Raw genomic sequence first — 15506 nt, 5'->3', positions numbered from 1 at the left:
GATATCTGGAATCAATAAAATCCATGACGTAAGCCTATATAACTTTACACACCACAATTGTGGCAAAATTCATTTATTTGCCATTTATAAACGGGTCAGTAGTTTTCTTTAATACAGCTTACATAATGTCATCGCCCAGTGCGTTTTCGGATTTACACGTGTGGGTTAAAGAAATCTATGTCAAGATAACCTGTTCATCAAACATTTTTTAAACATTCAGAAAAAGAAACATAAACCACAAAACGCATATTTTTATTCTAAATTTACAGTCTACGTTCCAACGAACGACTCTGTCATTATCTTTTATCAATTAATTCGTCCAACAGCAAAAGCACAACAGCAAAATATATGGAAAGCATTCAAAGTATACATTGTGCCTGCTTCTATTTTCCAATGCAGAATGTAGGCAATGAAACCGCTCAAGAGAAACACACTGTTGCGAGAAATAAAGGCGGGTGTGCAAGTGGCTCGACTGCCAGCTCAGAAAAGCTCGCCTCCGAGATGTCACCTGGCACACTTGGTGGAGTCACCGAGACCCAGCCTCAGGGTCCTACTGCAGCTTCCTCATTACGGAGGGAGCTGAGGCCTGGGGAAACGGGGGCTGCTCTTTCACGCGGGCCCCGCAGCCCTTCACTTTGTGTGAAAATTCCCTGCGAAGGCAGCACGGCCGGTCCCCTCGGGAGCAGCCCCTGCCCCTGCGCCCCGGACCGTCCGGCCCCCGCCCGTCAGCCCCGCGACCCCGCGAACGCGCCGACTCCCGCGCAGCCCCCGGGTCCCACAGGCAGCTGTCTCTCCCCGTCCGCACCCCCCGGATCCGCACTTTGCTCCACTTTCCCCCAAAGTCGCCGAGCCCCGCCACGCAGGGCCGGCCGCAGGGAGGGCACGCGGCCCCGAGGGGTGCGCGGCGCGGGGCAGGGACGCTGGGAGGACGCCCCGGCCCGCGCCCCGCCGCCCGCCCCCGAGGCCCAGCCGCGCCCGCAGCCGGCCCCGCGCCCAGAGGCGCCAACAGCTCCCCCGCACAGAGCTCCGGCCGGGCCGCGGCGCAGTAGGCTCCGTTACCAGCAGGTGGATCTCCCGCAGCCCGGGGCCGCCAGCCCGGCCGCCGGCGCCGCCCCCCGCTCCCGCGCCCTCCGCGCAGCCGCCCCGCGCCCCCTCCCGCCCCCGCGCGCCGCCGCTGCCGCCGCGAGCCCCTCACCCGCCGCTGGCGTCGCCGTGCTCCCGCGGCTGCCGGCGGAGCTGCTGTGGCCGCCGCTGCCGCCGCCGCTGCGGGCTGCCCCGCCCGCCCCGCCGGCTCCGCCCCCGCCGCTGGAGCGCCCGCCCCGCCCCGCCGGGCCGCTCCGACCCCGCCAGCCATTGGCCGCCCGCCGCCGGCCCCGCGGGCCCCGCGCCCCGCGCCCCGCGCCCCACCAGTGGCCCGCGCGACTGTCACTTAGGGGCGCCGCCGCGCAACCTGCGGAGCGTTCGGGAGGCCGGCCCGGCTCATCGGTGTCACGGCGAGGTCCGGAGCGGAGCCGCGGTCTCGGGTCCCAGCTCTGGGCGCTGGCCTGCTCCCCGCCGCCCCGCTGCCACATCTGGCTGGGATCCTCCCGGCGCATGCAGGGGCCGCTCCGGCGGCCAACAAAGGCCCGGGCGAGCCCTTGGCCTGCGCCTCGGCGCGCGACCCGACCACCCGGGGCTGCCCCAGCTCCCAGGCGCCCGCCTGCCTCCACCCGGCCCCTTCCAATCGGCGCGCCCCGCTACCGGCCGCCCATACCGGGCGGCCTCCCCGGGGACAGGTCCCGGGCCCAGCCCCCACAGGAGCTCCTGAGGCCCCGCGGACGGTCGTGACAGCCCCAACTTCCCGGTGAGAACCCCGCGAATCGGCCAGAAGGGCTGATTTCAGCAACGGGGGAAGGAGAAAAACAACTAGGGTTTCAACGCACATCGCTGGGTGCTAATGCCCCTGATTTTCCACCATGCCCCGTTCTCCTGAACCCCATGTCCTTATCTGTCACCGTTTCACAAGGTTAGTGGTTAACTTCAAAGGCAAAAAATTGACTCATTTGTAGAAAGCCTGGGTGGTCTGCCCCTGTTTTTCATAGTATCCATAGGACTTGTGCTAACAGTAACTACCCCTGGGCACATCCTCTTTTGAATACTTAACCGTATAGCAGGCACGGGTGTTGTTAGATCGTTCATTGCATATCTCATGTTTTAAATTTATTCCCCATTTTTCATAAGAGGAAACTAGCTGAGAGGTGAAAGGGCGTGCCCAAGGTCACACAGCTGGTAATGGTTCAGAAACACGGGATGTGTTAACTTTATTGCTGCAATAATCCTTACAAGCAATCCTACCGGGTAACATGTAAGGGAACTGAGGGGCCAAAGATCAAGGAGGCAGCCTTGTTCCTGCCAAGCTCCCAAAGTAATAAGTAGATTCTTTTCAGAAAACAGTAATTTCAATAACTGAAAACTCTAAGAGGCATCAATCAGAACAGGGTCCCCTCCCCACCTCCGATAAATTCCTTTATTTTTATCTCAAGATAATAATTAATAAGCTAGAACGTGCATGGAGTTATCAGCTTTCCCATGTTGAGGTTTCTCCATGACGGCTAATTTAAAACTTCAGGAAGAGACACATGACATCCCTGATCCCATAGTCTCTTACTAGTTTAGGGGAACCATACCAAAAGATCTGTCTACTGCCCAGCACTGTGGACACAACTTGGGGGATCACAGCCATGATATCCAATGACAACTCTTCCCTCTACTTTGAGTGTGTTTTCTCTCTACTTCCGGTTTGGCTGTGTCCCCATCCAAATATCATCTTGAATTGTAAATCCCACAATTCCCGTGTGTCGTGGGAGAAACCTGGTGGGAGGTAATTGAATCATGGGGGAGGGTCTTTCCCGTGCTGTTCTCGTGATAGTGAATAAGTCTCACGAAATCTGATGGTTTTAAAAAAGGGAGTTTTGCTGCACAAACTCTCTTTGCCTGCCACCATCCATGTAGGAAGTGACTTGCTCCTCCTTGCCTTCCACCATGATTGTGAGGCCTCCCCTGCCATGTGGAACTGTAACTCCATTGAACCTCTTTTGTACGTTGCCCAGTCTTGGGTATGTCTTTATCAGCAGCATGAAAACGGACGAATACGTTGGGGACCTGAAAGCCAGGTTTCCTGTATTCTATGACGAAGCCATTTCCAAGTAGCAAGCTGGCAATTTGATTCATGACCAGATGTAAACAGAGGTAAAGACTGAGACCATTCCAAGGTAAAGCTTTTAATACATTGTTGGATATATCTTGCCTAAAATATCTCCTAGGAATAGATTATTCTAGGCCTTGCTATTACAGTGCTCTTAATGACAGACAAGCAAACTACTTCTTGCAGAGGAAGAAAGTACTGCCATTTGATAACATCATGGAGAATGCCCCCAAGCCATTTTCATGAATTACCCAAAAGACCAAATGGAACAGGGGCTATTATCCCTATTTTATTCAGGAAGAAACTGAGGCCCTGAGAAATTAAGACATTTGACAGATACAAACAGTAATTTAGGCAATTAGTAAATATTTGAATCAGAGTTCAAATCCAGGTCTGTTTGATTCCAGAGCCCCTATATCACCCCTCCAGACTACCTCTCTGCTCACATCTTCAGCAAGTTACAAAATTTTGTTGAGTGGATGAATATTTTTACATATATTTCCCCACTGGGCACAGTGGCTCATGCCCATAATCCCAGCACTTTGGGAGGCAGAGGTAGGAGGATTGCTTGAGCCCAGGAGTTCGAGACCGGCCTGGGAAACATAGACCCATGTCTTTAAAAAAATAAAAATTAAAAATTAGCCAGGTGTGCATGCACCAGTAGTCCCAGCCAGTGGGAAGGCAGAGGCGGGAGGATCACTTGAGCCCAGGAGTTTCAGGCTGCAATGAAATATGATCGTGCCACTGCACTGCACTGCAGCCTGGGTGACAGAGTGAGACACACACTCTCTCTCTCCTTCTCTGTCTCACAAAAGAAAGAAAAAAACAGCCAGGTATGGTGGCTCACTCCTGTAATCTCAGCACTTTGGGAGGCTGAGGCAGGCAGATCAGCTGAGGTTCAGGAGTTCAAGACCAGCCTGACCAACAGTGTGAAACCCTGTCTCTACTAAAAATACAAAAATTAGCTGGGCACGGTGGCGCATGCCTATAATCCCAGCTACTTGGGAGGCTGAGGCAGGAGAATCACTTGAACCCAGGAGGCAGAGGTCACAGTGAGCCAAGATCGCGCCATTGCACTCCAGCCTGGGCAACAAGAGTGAAACTCCATCAAAAAAAAAAAAAAAAAAGGTGTTTCTCTTCACCTTCTCCAGTTTTTTCTCTTAGTGAAGGAAGGAAATGAAAGCATTTACAGACATTCTATAAGCAGAGGCATATGTCAGAGGAGAAAGGAAAGGGGGGAAGGACAAGCTTCAGTTATAGACTCCACCAGCTTATTCAGATAAAAAGCAGGAATTCCCCCTGCACTCTGGGTAGTGGAGGAAACACAGCAGAAGACAAAAAGTGTACAGGAAAAACACAACTGCTTTCACTTGGAGGCTCTTTTGATACTTCGTTGCTGCTTCAACTGGCAGCAGAAGGGCAGGTTTTGGAAAATACGTTACACTTATCTCAAACCATATACATTGTACCTCAGGAAAGTCTGGATTTCAGTGACTTGTCCCAAGAAACTGGAATGCCATAGAACGGCCGGGCGCGGTGGCTCACGCTTGTAATCCCAGCACTTTGGGAGGCCGAGGCGGGCGGATCACGAGGTCAGGAGATCGAGACCACGGTGAAACCCCGTCTCTACTAAAAACACCAAAAATTAGCCGGGCGTGATGGCGGACGCCTGTAGTCCCAGCTACTAGGGGAGGCTGAGGCAGGAGAATGGCGTGAACCCGGGAGGCGGAGCTTGCAGTGAGCCGAGATCGCGCCACTGCACTCCAGCCTGAGTGACAGAGCGAGACTCCGTCTCAAAAGAAAAAAAAAAAAAAAAAAAAAGAATATATGATTCCAAGGTATAGGGTATAATTGGTTGATGATTCATGTTAACTTAGCAGAGTTTATGATCCTGGATTTTCCAACTAGTCCATAGTATCTGTTAATAATCAAAGACAATCCATCCAAACCCCACTGAATCCCATTCCATATCTTTTTCTCTTTTTAATATTGTTGATGACGATTCTCCTCCTCTATCACTTCCTTTTTATTTATTCTCTACTCCTACAGTTTCTGTTTCTGCCTTTATTTCTCAGTGGAATTGTACCCAAGAGATTCTGCCAGAACTTTACCATTTATTTTATAGTCTGTCCCCAACAAAGCTTCTATGTTGAGGCTGTTTTCCTTTCCACACACATTTTTACTGTTCCACAAACTTTTTCTGAGTGCCTATGATTACAGAGGCAGCTGTTATCTAACCACAGAGTGCTCACAATAGAAGAAATGGGTAAGTAATTAAACCACAGTACAATGCTGCAAACGCACAGTTCTGGGACAGTCGATAGGATTGAGCCATCTGGGGGCAAGGAAGCCTTCCTGGAAGTGATATCTGAGCTAAAAGCAGAGTACACACAGGAAGTGAATCTTTTCCTTTTATCTCTTTGATGGTAAATGGCTGTTGGTGGGGCCATGCCTATGGCAGTCAGCTTCTAAGAATTCAAGCACATAATCTCTAGTTTTCTTTTCTACCCCAGCCCTCCCCCCATGCATTAACAATCAAGCTTGCATTATTTATGAATATTTATAAAGATTGTGTTTTCTGGCTTCTTGGCTACTAGCGCTAGTGAGATTCTTCCCCCCACCCAGTGTAAAGCCTGCTAGAGGAATCACATCAGGAGGTTCTCCCTGGCTTTTATTTTATTTTATTTTATTTTGAGATGGAGTTTTGCTCCTGTTGCCCAGGCTGGAGTGTAATGGCACAATCTTGGCTCGCCGCAACCTCTGCCTCCCAGGTTCAAGTGATTCTCCTGCCTCAGCCTCCCAAGTAGCTGGGATTACAGGCATACGCCACCATGTCCAGCTAATTTTGTATTTTTAGTAGCGATGGGGTTTCTCCGTGTTGGTCAGGCTGGTCTCAAACTCCTGACCTCAGGTGATCTGTCCACCTCGGCCTCCCAAAGTGCTGGGATTACTGGTGTGAGCCACCGCGCCCGGACCTCCCTGGCTTTTTTAAACATATATGCACAAACGGTAGGAGACCTCTCCATTGTAATCGATCAACAGTGCACTCAATCACTTTCATCTAGAAACTAGATAAACTGGGACCAAGGTGAACAGTATTGAGTCTATTAACTCTTTGTTAGATGCAGAGTGTTTCAGACACAGCATACAAACTATTTCTGTTGTATAATCAGACAGGGCACGGGAGGCCCAAGAAATTAAGGAGAGAAAATTCAAATAGAACCAACCACTGTGTGTATTCAACTCTAGGTGGATGTTAAGTTTCATCCAGATGAAAGACCTTAGATTTCTAACAGAACTGAATTATTTTTATTTTTATATTTTTTGAGACAGGGTTTCACACCCTTCACCCAGGTTGGAGTGCAGTGGTGTGATCTCAGCTCACTGCAACCTCCACATCCCAGGCTCAGTGATTCTCTTACCTCAGCCTCCCAAGTAGCTGGGACTACAGGCACACACCACTATGCTTGGTTAACTTTTGTATTTTTTGTAAAGATGGGATTTTGTCATGTTGCCCAGGCTGGTCTTGAACTCCTGAGTTCAAGTGATATGCCCACCTTGGCCTCCCAAAGTACTGAGATTACAGGTGTGAGCCACTGTGCCCAGCGAAATTATTCTTATTTTTAAATTTTTATTCTTCCCCCCACACCTTTGCTCAAAGAGAGAACCCTTGAAAGATGCCTTTTCTATTTCACTTTCACACCACTGGGGAAGACGTATCTATCAAGTGACTCGTACAAATGTCAGGTTGTGTGGCTACACAGTTATGAAATTGTAAGTCTTTACCATGCTTAAGTGTTGTGGCTGTTGGTATTTACATAATGTACACAAGGCATTCTTAAAATTTTGACAGAAAACTCTAGAGAATCCAACCTGTCTTAGTGGGGGACAGGCTACACTGCATGCATTGTTAGAACAAACAACAATGCTGAGTGGCAGCAAAAGTCTCTGTCAAGATGGTTTAGAAAGCTTGAAGGGATCGCCCCTCCCTTGTAAGGGATGTAGCCACACCGTTCAAGCTGACTCACTTATTTTCATTATATTCAATGTATACTCAGAAGACACAGTGGAAGAGAATTGTGTGCCAGACAATTACAGAGCTTTGGATATTTTTTTCTTTTCTTTTTCTTCTTTTATAAATTTGGTACTTGTAAAAGATACTGGATGAACAACCCTGTACCTGAAATCTGCCCATACATAAAACCAATTCAAGCAATTCAACTGTGCTACTCTATCAGTACATTTCAAAGAGAATAAAAATCATTATTCACATTAAACATCCAGTACCCTGACTGCCAATTGTTGGAGTTACGGGTATCTGGACAACAGAGTCTATGCTACCTTGTCATGGCCTTGGATGTTTCTTTATCCTCTCTTGGGGCAACTGTCCATATCCCTACAAGTAGGTGTTTGTGAAAGCCAGAGTCCAGTCAAGAAAAAAAGGTGGAGGGGGCCAGGCACGGTGGCCCATGCGTGTAATCCCAGTACTTTGGGAGACCAAGGCAGGCAGGTCACTTGAGATCAGGAGTTTGAGAACAGCCTGGCCAACATGGTGAAACCCCATCTCTACTAAAAATACATAATTAACTGGGCATGGAGGCACGCGCCTGTAATCCCAGCTACTCGGGAGGCTGAGTCAAGAGAATCGTTTGAACCCAGGAGGCGGAGGTTGCAGTGAGCCAAGATTGCACCATTGCACTCCAGCCTGGCAACAAGAGCGAAACTCCATCTCAAAAAACAAAAAACATATTAGTCATCATTTCAAGCCAAACCAGAAGCTGGTCCTGGAAACACGAGGGAATGGAGAACTATAAGCCTCTCAGATTTTCAGGTCAAGTGGGATTTATACAGATTCTACAAAACACCTCTCTTATTTACATTGTTCTTAAAAGAGACTGTTCATGTGTCTCATGGCAGCCATCAGGACAGTGTCACTGGTAAAGAGAGACTACTCTATCAATGCCTCCGTGTTGAGCTCTCATTACGCGATCAGCTGTCTGAAATTACATAGAATTGTAAAATGTGGTCTTGGCCCTCAAGGAGTTTACAGTCTGGTTGGAGGAACACCCAAGACCCGCCTCTTCTCATGCCTGCTTGCCTCTAACCTCTGGCCCTCAAGCTGAGCCATTCCCCCTTCTATGCCGTGACACACACAGCTGCCTCTGGCAGACTCACTCCCATGTCCATCCCACTGCCTCCTTGGCTAGCTAACATCCTTCAAGACTCAGCTGGAAGCCACCTGCCTAGGAAGGCTCCCCTTACCCACATGCCTGGGAAAGACACCGGCTGCAATCTGTCCCTACTCCTATCAGAGCGTGTAGCCTCACTCTGAGTTTCCAAGCTGGTCTGCCACAAGTAGGTTAGAGGAAGGCAAGCCTGAGAGTTTCTCAGCCTTTGGAGTGTCTGGGTGCTGGGTAGGACCTGGAGCCAGCTACAAGCAGCCCAGTGTGCCATGATGAGTATTTTCATTTTCTCTGGGTTTTATTAAGTGAAAAAGGCTTGGCAGCACCACTATCATCATTTGCTAATGTATTTGCCTCCTTCGCCCAGCTCTTGAGGGCAGAGACTGTCTTAGTCACCAATATATCCTAGGCACCTGGGAGCCATTCTGCAAATGTTCATTTACAGAATGGAGGAGAACTTTGTGGGAGAGAATGGACTTGATCTGAGCCTTGAAGAACAGATGTTGGATTTGGACATGTGCAGAGAAAAAGGAAATACACATGATAAGAGAAGGAGCACACCTGCAAGGTCACAAAGAGGGTGGTGCATACTCAGTGTGCCTGGCACCTGGGCAGGATAGCCTGGCCAAGATGGATGGTGTGAACAGAGGCGTCATGGGAAATGTGTCACGCCATGGAAGCTGTGCAGGAGGGTTCGCACCTCAGGCTTGGGTAAGAGGAAAGCACTGAAAATTTCTGAAGAGAGAAGCAACATTATAACAAAAATATTTAAAGATGAGTCTGAAAAAAAGGACAAATTTAGCAGAGGAAGTCTGATGTCACTGACACCAACTAGGGAGTTGCTGTGTAATGTTTTCACCTGAATGAAAAAAAATGGATCTTGTGATCATCAAAAAAATATTTATTGATGGGCCAGGCATGGTGGCTCACACCTGTAATCCCAGCATTTTGGGAGGCCGAGGCAGGCGAATCACCTGAGGTCAGGAGTTCAAGACCAACCTGGCCAACATGGTGAAACCTTGTCTCTACAAAAATACAAAAATTAGCTGGGCATGATGGCAGGTACCTGTAATCCCAGCTACTCAGGAGGCTTAGGCAGGAGAATCACTTGAACCCGGGAGGCAGAGATTGCAGTGAGCTAAGATTGTGCCCTTTTACTCCAGCCTGGGTGACAGAGAGAGACTCCGCCTCAAAAAAAAAAAAAAATTACTGAGCTGCGACAATATGTCCAGTCTACATACCTCTACTAGAGACCCTTAGTAAATATTTGCTCATTGCCTTGGTTTTGCTTCCTATCTGAAACTGTACATTGGTCTAGGATTAAATGCACAAGGCTTAAGACAGGATAAAGGAGGGCAGGGAAAGAGAGCTGTCTTCGGTACATGACCAAATGTGCTAATATTAGTGTCTCAGAGGCAATTGAAAATGCCATATTGCTTCAGAAATGAACTGTAGTAAAAACTAAGGTGTCTCTTTACAGAAAAGAATCTTCTGGAATTCTGAAGCCTCCATTCAATAGACTTGTTCAAGTCGGCATCTACATAAGGGAAGCATCTGTCTGGGAAGACAGAGACAGCATAAGAAATCAACAATGCCTTCCAAAAATTAAATATTCATTCATGGAAGCATCAATAACACATTCCAAGATAATTTCCGCGAAGTGCACTGTAACACTGTAAACCTAATTTTAACAAATTCTTTTTCTTTTTCTTTTTTTCGGACAGGGTCTCGCTCAGTCACCCAGGCTGAAGTGCAGTGGCACAATCAGGGCTCAGTGCAACCTCAACTTCTCGGGCTCAAGCAATCCTCCTGCCCCGCCAAGGAGCTGAGACTACAGATGTTTGCCACCATACCTGGCTAATTTTTATTTTATATTTTAGTAGTGACAAGGTTTCACCATGTTGCCCAAGCTGGTCTCAAATTCCTGAGCACAAGCAACCCACCCGCCTCAGCCTCCCAAAGTGCTGGAATTGCAGGCGTGAGCCACTGTGCCTGGCCTAAAAAATTCCTTAAAAACTCTTTGCCAGCAATTTGTTTTGTGTACTTAACAAATGCTTATTAAAGGTACATGTTATGAAAATGAGTTGCCTCTGGTTCTGTATGGAATGGGATGGAAGAGCAACATTCATATCTTATCCTGGAGATGAGGGGGATGTCAGCAGGTCCTTCCCAGCTGAGGGAGCAAGAAAACAAGGTTAAGAGAGGTGCAGGAAACCTGAACACACAGTTGAGTTACGACCCAGAGCGCTCACTCTAGAGGAACTCAAGTCTTGAGCCAGTAGCACTCCCATTCCTTCTCCTCTGGGCCCCTAGGATGGCTCATAGCCTTGGGCCATCTTCCAGCCAGCCCGTAGGCTTTCCTCAGCATTGACTTCCTCCACCAACTGAACAGTTGCTGTGTCACTGAGAACCTTTGTCCTGTTGGTTTTCTTCGTAAGGACTCCATGTTAGCTGAAGCTTTTGCACACAAGACAAGCACATTTATTGAGCATCATTTTCCTAACATTAATTGAATTATGCACAAACAGGCAATCAGAAGTTTGGCTGACACAAATGTGATGCTAGCAGAAAGAGGGCTAGCTGGAGCACAGGGCCCTAGCACTTGGGCCCTGCCCCATAGGGATGATTTCAGGGACTGAGACCAAAAGAACTCTTCAAATGTCTTCTTGGAAGGCCTTTTACACAGAGGCATGCAGTCTCATTCAGTGCCAAGGTAGAAGCAGAAATGCAGAGGATGGAGCAGGCAGAAGCTGAGAGTAAACCAAGAGGAAGCCAAAAGGCAGAGAGGAAAGTAGAGGGAGAATGCGTGAGTCAGTGAAACAGCAGAAGCAGCAGAGACGGAGAAGCCAACTGAGGGGCTGAGGCACCAGGGAGGCAGTTTCTGTGGGACAGTGGGAGTGTCCACTACTGGTGGGAAGGACGGATGGACTGGAATTCAGCCATGAGGCTGCAGGGCCTTCCTGCTTAGATTCCTGCTCGTCTGGACTTACCATCATATAACACTGTGGACAGGGCAGAGCAGAGGGTCCAGGGAGTTAAGGAGGAGTGTCAAGTCCTCAAAACAGGACTCAATTTTTGTGAAGGACTGTGAGGACTTAACAATATCACATATGTGAATTCAAATGCAAACAAACATTCTAGAATAAAAGACATACACATGCTTTTCAGATTATCCATGGTTTATGTTATGGGCTCCTTTATTCCTTCTCCTGTCACTCTGAGTTGAAGAAAGTAGTAGGTAATTATACTTGTTTTCGTTTAAGACAACTGGGCATGGATGGAAGGTGCAGAAAAAACAAACTTCCAGATCTCATTAAGGCAGCCACAGATCCAGTAAGGATAAATGCGTGACTGACTTTTCCATACAGATTCTAAAACCATCATGTAGAGGACAAAAATGATTTGCTTCTAATAATCACGATTCTAATTTTTCTGTTCCATTTATTTTACCAAAAGCCAAATGACCAAAATCACACAGATAAATCCTCTTTAATTTCAGTATTCACTGGTACCACCTGTGTGATATTATTTTTTAATCATTTTTCTAATTTTCTAACCCGAATCCTATCTCACTGGCCACATTTATGTTGCCATTCAGCAATAACAAAGAAGGTGATATTCAGAAGTATTGAAGAGTTGGACTCTGAAACTTCCAGCAAGATGTGAATTTGCCATCATGGGCTTGTGATGAAAAAATACATAAAAGCTGCTCCCAGCTAATGGAAAAATAAATTGGAATTGTATTGGGAAAGTACCCAAAAGAACTGTCCTTAAATGAGAATTGGGTTTTTATTAGAAAAATCTGATAAGAGTAAAAAAAAAAACATTAGCTCACCCATCATCTAATGGTCTTCATGTGTTACTGTTTCATCACCCTCATATAAAAGGACGTTCCACTCGAGTATCTCTCAAATGTTTTCATAATTATGAAAGTATCTTCTGTCCAGCAACCTGAAATAATTCCTCATTTCAAATGAAAGCTTCAGTCTTGCAATGAAAGTACATATGCCAATTTCTTCATCTTCCAAGCACTAAAGGAAAAGCCATCACCTTGGCCTCTGCAGAGAAGAACAAATATTTGGGAAGCTTTTTCCTCATAGATTTTCGTACTTGCCACAGTCACTATTTGATTATACATCATATTCCTTTCCTGTTAAATATTTTCTGTGTGCTTTCCTTGTGCTGGACACCAGGCACTGTGTGGTGCCCACAGCTGAACACCGTTCTTCATTGTGTCTGGGGTGAACGATAAGGTCAGGTAGATACGCAAGAAATGAAGTTTATATGCAGATTTTTCTAATAAAAACAGAAAGGCGGCCGGGCGCAGTGGCTCACGCCTGTAATCCCAGCACTTTGGGAGGCCGAGGCAGGTGGATCACGAGGTCAGGAGATCGAGACCATCCTGGCTAACACGGTGAAACCCCGTCTCTACTAAAAATACAAAAAAATTAGCTGGGCATGGTGGTGGGCGCATGTAGTCCCAGCTACTGGGGAGTCTGAGGCAGGAGAATGACGTGAACCCGGGAGGCGGAGCTTGCAGTGAGCCGACATCGCGCCACTGCACTCCTGCCTGGGCAACAGAGCGAGACTCTGTCTCAAAAACGAAAAAAAAAAAAGAAAAGAAAAGAAAAAAAAATGGCAGAAAGGCTGGGATTGGGCTCAGTTTGTTTTGTTTTTTTGATGGGGGAGGTGGGAAGCACAACTGCAAGCATAGAAAGTGTGGACTGCCTTTAATGGATGCGGTGGTGGCAGGGGGCATTTGTGGGCATGACTTGGTCAGAGCTGGGTCAGGAGATCTTCCTGGTGCCAGCATGAACAGTGGGCAGGGGAGGAAGTGTGGGTCCTCCAAGCAAGAGCGAATCAGCCCTGACTTGGGGCTGCTGAGAGGGTGGTGAGAGGCAGAGGGCACCGGAGGCACTGAGGTTGGGAGCGCAGGTGGAGTTGATGGTAGATTCCAAGCCAAAGCAGGGACTGAGGCGACGGTGCTTGGGAGGAAGGCTGCTTCAGTGCTGGCTCTGCCGAATCTGTGTTGCTGAGAGTCATGTGGATGCTGCCCTTTGGCAGGAGTGGGCAATGAGCACCAGAACTTGAGAGAATTAGAGGACACCAGCAAGATGGAGAGAGATGATGGCTGAGTAGAAGCCATGGAGTTTACCAACTCGGCCACTGGTCACTTTCCTGAGAGTCATTTCAGTGGAACAGTATTGGCTAAAGGCCTCATGGCCATTAGTCAAGGTTGAATGTGTGGGGATGGGCTTGGGCTATGCATTTGCAGGGAGGACTAAGGCTTTCTGGTTTGGTTTTTAAGAAACATGGGGGCTGGGCACAGTGGCTCATGCCTGTAAGCCCAGCACTTTGGGAACCTGAGGCAGGAGGATCACTTGAGCCCAAGAGTTCCAGACCAGTTTGGGCCATATAGGGAGACCCCCAACTTTACAAAAAAAGAAAAATATTAGCTGGGCATGGTGGCATATGCCTGTGGTTCCAGCTACTTGGGAAGCTGAGGTGGAGGACTGCTTGAGCCCAGGTGGTAGAGGCTGCAGTGAGCTGTGATTGTGCCACTGCATTCCAACTCCAGCCTGGATGACAGAGCAATACTTTGCCTAAAAAAAAAAAAAAAAAAAAAAAAAAAAAAAAAAAAAAAGAAGAAGAAAAGAAAAAGGGGTTTAATGGATAAATCGTAAATCATGGTCTTTCCCATAACTGGCTGCATCCCACTGAGCATCCCTTTGTCTTGGCCAGCTTCGTATTCCTAACCACTCTTGACACCTCTGCTATTTTTCTATAATTATAGATAAGAATGAAATAATAGTAAAAGCAGCTAGTATTCCCAAAGCGTGTATACTCTACCAGGCGTCACACTAAGAATATTTGTACATATTAATTAATTTAATCTTCCCTACAGCCCTGAGAAGTTGGGACTCTCATTTTGCCTGTTTTACAGGTGAGGAAAATGAGGCAAGAGAAATTAAATAACTTACCGAAGTTCACACAACTAGGAAGTAGCTGAGCTGGGAGTCAGCCCAGGAAATGTGCTGAAGTCTGTGCTCTTAATTAAGATGTTGGCCACCCTCCAACCACTGCAAAGGTAGAAAGGAAGGCAGGGCATGGCGGCTCACCTCTGTAACCCCAGCCCTTTGGGAGGCCTAGGGAGGCAGATTGCTTGAACCCAGGGGTTCAAGATCAGCCTGGGCAACGTAGTGAGACCCTGCCCCTACAAAAAAATTAAAAAATTAGTCAGGCATGGTGGCATGAGCCTGTGGTCTCAGCTACTTGGGAGGTTGAGGTGGGAGGATTGCTTGAGCCTAGGAGGTCAAAGCTGCAGTGAGCCATGATCACGCCACTGTTCTCCACCCTGGGCAACAGAGCAAGACCCTGTCTCAAAGTATAAAAGGAGTTCTAGGAATTTTACAGAAACTAAACAAAATTGTAGAAAGCTTTCAATATTAATTTTTTAACAAACCAGCTCCTTTTGGAGAGTTCCATGGACTAAATTCAACATCAGAGCTGAAAAATCTACCAGCACCATAAGCCTACGATTGAGGATTCAGACACAGGAGGGACCTTGAAGCATCTACAGTCAAGTGCCTTCTTTCACATAAAAAGAAACCACCATCCAGGCCAGCAGAGTGGCCTGGCCAAGGTCAGTCGTGGCTAAGAGCCAGCAGAGACTGGAACTCAATGTCCCAAGTTTTTCCACTGCACCCAAAGGGGCTGGAGGTGGAGGAGACAGGGAAAAGGGCGCAGTGAGGGAGGAAGGAAGCAGCTGAGGTGAGGCTGCGCCTAGAGCCCAGTCCAGGGTGCGGGCTGTGTGGCACCGGCCTGCCCACAGGCTGCAGCCCATCTCAGGCCTCTACTGAGAGGTGGCTCGGAATTTGCATGTTACCTTTCAGCCATTTCACATGACTCATTTCCTTTTTCTCTCCTCCTGTGTCTTACACTGTCTATGCCCAGAACAAAGTGTTGATGAAGCCTGACCCATTAGTGCTTAATTAATGCTTTAAAATTAACTAATGTGTCTGTACATGAGCTAGTGATCAAAGGAGAAATGGAGAGGAAAAATAATTCCCCGGATCTCGCCTTGATCTGCCAGGGAAGCGGGAAAATAGCTTCAGTAGAATCTTCTTGAATCTTGCAGA

General features: G+C 47.8%; 1 protein-coding gene across 2 annotated transcripts in view; it reads right to left on the bottom strand.

Annotated features, from left to right (window-relative positions):
* MGAT4A (alpha-1,3-mannosyl-glycoprotein 4-beta-N-acetylglucosaminyltransferase A) overlaps positions 1-1289 on the bottom strand; it is a 121239-nt gene extending 119950 nt beyond the window's left edge. Inside the window, exon 1 of one of the 2 annotated variants that reach the window (XM_055242076.2) lies at positions 1196-1289. The gene's annotated coding sequence lies outside the window, so the exon portion shown is untranslated. Of the gene's footprint in view, positions 1-1059; positions 1075-1195 lie in introns of those variants that run through there. The other variant, XM_055242075.2, reaches the window with a different exon arrangement.
* Positions 1290-15506: the final 14217 nt, after the last annotated feature.

This window comes from Symphalangus syndactylus, chromosome 14, assembly GCF_028878055.3.
Source record: "Symphalangus syndactylus isolate Jambi chromosome 14, NHGRI_mSymSyn1-v2.1_pri, whole genome shotgun sequence".
Lineage (NCBI taxonomy): Eukaryota > Metazoa > Chordata > Mammalia > Primates > Hylobatidae > Symphalangus > Symphalangus syndactylus.
Note: the sequence above shows the minus strand (reverse complement) of the source record. Positions and strands in the feature narration are given on the sequence as shown.